The sequence below is a fragment of the Phalaenopsis equestris genome, unplaced genomic scaffold (assembly GCF_001263595.1).
Source record: "Phalaenopsis equestris unplaced genomic scaffold, ASM126359v1 Scaffold001058, whole genome shotgun sequence".
Taxonomy (NCBI): Eukaryota; Viridiplantae; Streptophyta; class Magnoliopsida; order Asparagales; family Orchidaceae; genus Phalaenopsis; species Phalaenopsis equestris.
In genome coordinates this window covers 40183-46649 of record NW_018165497.1, presented here as the reverse complement: position 1 = coordinate 46649, position 6467 = coordinate 40183, and positions in this window count along the sequence as shown.

The following is a 6467-nucleotide window of genomic DNA, read 5'->3' as shown; positions in this document are numbered from 1 at the left end:
CTCAAGCTCGACTCATTTACACCCTTATCTTCAGTTTGTCAAACACAAAATTGACTTTCTCCCATACGCCCGACCTATATGCCCCTATAGGATGATTCTCTTTCATTAAACCATCTCCTTCATGTCTACTTTTTAACCTTCTATTAATTCTATCAGTATAGTTTAATACAAATATACAAAGTTTTTTCATCAATTTTCTTTTCCAAGTTTTTTCATCAATTTTCTCTTGCTGAAAGGAATGGCTGAGTCAAGCTTCAGCCAAGCTCACCTGACGAAGTGGTTGTATCAGTTCTACTTCCCAATTCGTTGTTCTCATCTTTCTCGAACGAACAACTCAGTCCATCTATTCTTTATTGATCAATCTTCATAAACAATCAATTTTAGCCATAAGACCTCCATTTGTGCAATCAAAGCCATCTTTAATGGACTATTTCCCATTCAACCTATATCATTAAAATTTTGTCCGCTATTGCATAAATTGGCAAATGTCCATTTAACCTTCATCACCCAACTAATTTATGAGTACTTATAAGTTATCAACAAGCCATTCTAATTGTGCTTAATATTGCTAATCTAATGTTAATCATAATTTGACTTGGTCAATTAAGTATATTACTTCTCATCAACATTTATACTCTACATTGATGAAATCATTAATATAACTAAAGATTATATCTATTTGATTATAGAAATTAAGCATAAAGTTTGTGCTTATGTTTATAGTGCTTTCATTTTGATTTATTTGAGTTTTACAATATTTAAAATACAAAGCAAAATAAATATGATTTTAATAAATATTGAACATAAACCAAATTAATCAGCTTACATAATTTATTTCCATTTTTTACACATTTTTATATTATTATATTAAATTATTTTGCGCTTGCCTAGATACAAATCCTTCTTCAATTGGACCCTTCGCCATAAACTTAAAGAAGACTTGAGTCTTTTTATATAAATAATTCTAATTATTGTTAAATTTGAAAATAAATATATTCATGTAATTAATTTTAGAGTGAATTACATGCATACCAAACAAATTTTATGTATTAATATATCTAAATTCTAAACTTTAAGCAACACTTGAATTTTTGACATCACATATAAAATACTACTGATTTGTCATCACAAATTTTTGCTATTGGAATGAATCTCGTGATTTTTTTTAGCAGAAAATATTCTTATCCAAGCTAAAAATCATCCAATCTTTAATTTCAGCAAGCTTATAGTCAGACTAATCTTCTCTATAAGAAGAACCCCAATGATGCTAAAATTGGTCCAATCTGAGTCCAATAAAGCACATATGAAGCCATATGAACCCCAATGATGCTAAAAGTGATTGCGGGAGATTGGCCGAATGAATAAATGCCTCCTCACTAAAGGTTATAAACAGGCCCCACTCTTCACTTGGGGGTGAGGAGAACGATTCAAATTATAGTACTGATATTTTAAGCTGAAGACCTGATGCTAATTTTCTGCCACTGTGGTTGTCGACCACCCTATCCACCAACCACCGATAGTTGGTCGTCGTTCATACCACTGTCAGCCCCCCTGCTTGTCGTTGTTGGCTAAATTTGTTATGTAATTATGTATCCTCGAGCAATGTGCAACTAATCATATTGAAATCAATACAACGAGATATCCTGAATACGATGTAATGAAGTATATTAAATATGGTGTAACGTATAATGCTACATTACAAATCCGACAATAACTTCCAGTGATGGCTACTTATGATCGTCATATGCAGAAGAGGACTTTCACCAGACTCGTGAAATTTTCTATAATTTGTATATAGATAAGTGTTGCGTATTGCATAAATTAACAAGACTCTTGAGAAGGGTTGTAAGAACCAATAAGGGTAGCTTCTCACTATAGCCTACATGACTAAATGTATTCATTACAGTCTTCCACTATAGCCTATGTGGCCAATCGGTACTCATGCAGCGGCCCACTTGGACCTATGTGATCAATTACGACTAAAGCTTCCCACTACAACCAACATAACTAATTACTATTATTACAACCTTCCACAACAGTCTCTATGGCCAAATGCACTCTTGCAAAAACCTACTATGACCTATGTGGCTAGTTACTATTATATCTTTCCATTACAGCTTATATGATCAAATGCTATCATTGCAGCCTCTCACTAATACCTCTGTGGCCAATTGCTATTATCAAAACTTTTCATCACGACTTATGTGATCAACTGTTGTCATTACAAATTTCTCCTATGGCTTATGTAGTCAATTGTTGTCATTGCAACCTTCCGCTGTGGTTTATGTAGTTAATTGCTGCCATTGCAGCCTTCCACTATGGTGACCTCTCTAGCCAACTGACACTAGTGCAACTATTAACTTTGACCTATGTGACCAACTACGACCTATCTAGCTGACTGTTACTACGACTTCCAACCATGGCTTTTGTGGCTAACTAACGCTATCACAACCACCAACTCTAGTCTTTGTGGTAAACTTCTGCCTTTATAGCAATCAACTACGGCCTTTACGACTCACAATTGCTATTTTCACCAAAGGCTATATTTGTTGTAGCTCAATTATGACTATTAAACCCGAATGACTATTGTAAACCTGTGATTATCAACATTGTAATTTCATATTCTCTAATTCAAGTGAAGAGTGAACATATATACTTATGATCTCATAGTAAATTACTTTAACTAGGTTAGACCATGTGTTTTTTTCACTTTCTATGGTCTTTTCACTTAAAAAAATGGTTCTCTTCCTACTACATTTCTTTTATTTATGTGTGCTGTATTTTCATGTAATGCTATGACATAAAATTATTACTTTACCACCACAAAAAGTAGTAATATCAATTTTTTTAAAATCAAATACACTTTTTCATGTGTATGTTCTAATGCATCATAATGCTAAAGTGCTCTATAAATAACTATAAAAATTTTAATTATTTTACATGTTAGTATATAAGAATTATGCGACATGTATTTAAATCCTCCTTAATTTAAAATATTCATACATACATACATACATACATATATATCTATGTGTATGTGTGAACCCGAGTTTTTGATATCAACATTCATAAAAGTTGTTTTTTCAGGCTTATAGAATACATTGTAATATTTTGAAGTTTATTCCTTATATCTTTATTTGAACTATTTCTGAAATTATACATTAACAACGCTCTTCTATAAGGAAAAAATAATATTGATTTCAGCAGCACAACAGTTTCACAGCTAAACTATCTATCCAGACAGATTGTAACTATTTCTCCTCGTAGCAGCTTCATGTGAAGCTGCTTTTCTAACAGCAGCTTTATAACTACTTCTTCAGAAACAATCAACTAATCCAAACAAATCAAAATTTGATTTTGTTTCAGATAAGAAAATTGAATGTTTATTTATTACCATTAAAATTTTCTCTTAATTAGTCTTCGATGCTGCAATTAGAATTTGATGATAAGTTGTCACATTTGAAGTTGCAGTTTGAAGCAATTCATCAATCACATACAACCAAATACTATGAAGCATTCAAATTTCAGAATGCTTTTCGTTACATTTTATGAGTTAATAATCATTAAAGGCGATGGCTTTTTGGCCTGCATGAGTTGTATGCTTCCAATAGTTTGATTCTTTCAATATCAAAAAAGCTTTTATTATTTCTATTTTTCATAAAATATTCTCTAAATTTAAATGATAATCAATTTTTTTTTTGTTAATTATAAATTTAATACTCAACTACTTTCATTTATTTTAACAACATAAAAAAATTAGAAGGATAACAAAACTTATTTTTGAACGTTACATCTCAATGTTTTGATCATATACAGCACCAGATACAAATGTATGAATTTGGAAAAATATTACATCAGGAGTCCTGATGCAGAACTATATTATGACTCCAATGAAATTGAGTCACGTCACACGACAGACCTACTAGATAAAAAAGTTAATATTTTAATGTATGATCTGCCTCCTCCGGCCACATAAAGCAATTTCGTTGAAGTTCTGATGTATTTCTACATCAGGACTCCTGATATAATATTTTTTCATGAATTTGGGACTTCATTTTAAAGTCTTAGGGCCCGTTTGGGGCAGCTTATTTGGTGCGGTATTTGGTGCGGTGATTTGGTGCGGTGGCGTTTTGAAAACGCGCCTGACCTGTTTGAGTAAACTGCGTTTTGGCAGCTTATGCGTTTTCAAAACGCAAAAAACAACGTGGTCACACCATACCTATCTAGGTGCGGTGTGAGCTTATTGGCAACGGTTCGACTTTTCCAAAAAAAAATAAAAATTTGTAATAGCCACCGCACCTAGTTTATCAGCAGATTATTCAATAAGCTACAGCTGCCCCAAACAGACCCTTAATTTTAGAAATTAAGAAAAAAAATAATTTACAAAAAAAAAAATCTATCTTTTTTGCTTCTTACAAATTATTTATATGATATATATACATATATGCACTAATCTTCAATCAACCACACAACACACAATTCTCATGTAAATATGTAGCATGTTGCAATATTAAAAATACTTTTGTAAAAATAAATTATGAAAGGGGGCATTCTATAAGTTTTAACTTCCCATATTCCACCATGATTTGATACTAATTTCTAATTATCTTCAAGAAAAAGAGTTTTAGCACTCTTAAATTTACTCTGAAAAAAGTTAGTACAAAAATTAGTTAATTATTCAAACAAATTAAGAAATTTTGACTCTGTCAATTTGGCTTAGAATGGGTCCATTTGGAAGCTTCAGAAATGTTCAGATCCCTCATAACAGTGCTGAAATCAATGTCTATATATATCTCAAAGAGAAGCATTAATGAAACACAGAAGAGCAGAAGACATCTGCTCTCCTCCACCATTGTTGTCTGCTCTCTAGCTTAAGCCCGGCATGGCCGCCTCCATCTCCCAAGTCTTCTTCTCCGTCCTCCTCGCCTTCTCCCTCTTCATCTCCGGCATCCTGGGTAACGTCTACTTAATGAAAAAATATTACGTTCAGACATTCGTTTACTTAGACAATGGGCATGAGCATAGGTCGCACCACACTGCTGGCACAGCGGTGTCGTGCGATCCATGCCATCGTCTGGATGTACATCGTCCGACTCCAACCTCTTGTCTCTCTTATAATCTTTGAAATATATTAAATATGGTTATTAATGTGACATAACTCTCTTGAATTGTGAAATGATATCAAAAAATTTTTTTTTATCATTTGATTAAATTTTTATGCTCTCTCTCTCTCTCTCTCTCTCTCTCTCTCTATATATATATATATATATATATAAATTCATAAGAATTATGTGGCATTTATGTAAATTTCTTAAAAATTTATTAACCAAACGACCAGAAAACGATTAGCCGCCCTTTGAAAGCCTTGTTACTAATCGCGATATATTTGTTTCTGCGTGCAGGAGGAATCACGTGCGAGAAACTGGACTGCAGCACGTGCGCATTCGCCGTATCATCCTCCGGCTCACGTTGCGTGCTGGAGAAGCACTTGCGAGGGAGGGCAGGAGAGGAGTCCTCGTGCCGCAACTCCGGCGTGGTGGCCGCCGGGTTCGCCGGCTGGGTGGAGACTGATGAGTGCGTGGCAGCGTGCGGGTTGAACCGGGAGACGTTCGGCATATCGTCCGATTTATTGCTGGACCGGCAGTTCATGAACCGGCTCTGCTCGCCGGAGTGCTACCAGGGTTGCCCTAACGTGGTTGACCTGTACTACAACCTCGCCGCCGGCGAAGGTATTAATTTTATTGGAATGTCATAAAAATCTCTTTTTTTTGGAAAAATTATTAGTTCCGAAGTCCCATGAATCACCTCCACATGGAACTCACATAAAAAAAAAATTGTTTTCTTGTAATTCGGTCTGGTAACACATGAGAATATTCCTCCCATATTATTTATTTAGATGTTATTGTGGTGTGTTATTTTATTATTATAACACTATGAATATTCCCATAAAACAATAATACATGAATACCACCACAATAACACCTGAATAACGAGGAATAACACAGGGAAAATATTCTTTTGTGCTAAAATAAATTTTTTTTTTATTTTTCTGTCACTTCCACGTGGCTTGATGTTATTGGACTCCGGGCGTATCTCTACGTCTAGAGTTCTTAATATGGATTTAATGATTATTTAAAGAATATTTTGGGGCGTTTTTAATGACATGAAAATGTTGTGAATGTAAATATCAAATTTTAGGTGTTCGTTATGTAAATGGAAAAAAGTTGTGTGGTGTGTATGTAAATTTGCCAACTTTTTTTAAATTAATCCTTAATTTCTATTATTAATATGCTTTATTTTTTGTAGGTGCTTTCCTTCCTAACCAGTGCGCAGTGCTGAAGAGCACACGCCGGGAAATAGCCGAGACAAAAAGCTCCGGCAAGTCCGAGGCAGCTTATACGCCGGAGGCGGCGCCGGTGGGCTACGGAAGGAAGCTGATAGCTTCTGGTTATTACGGCGGCGACAGC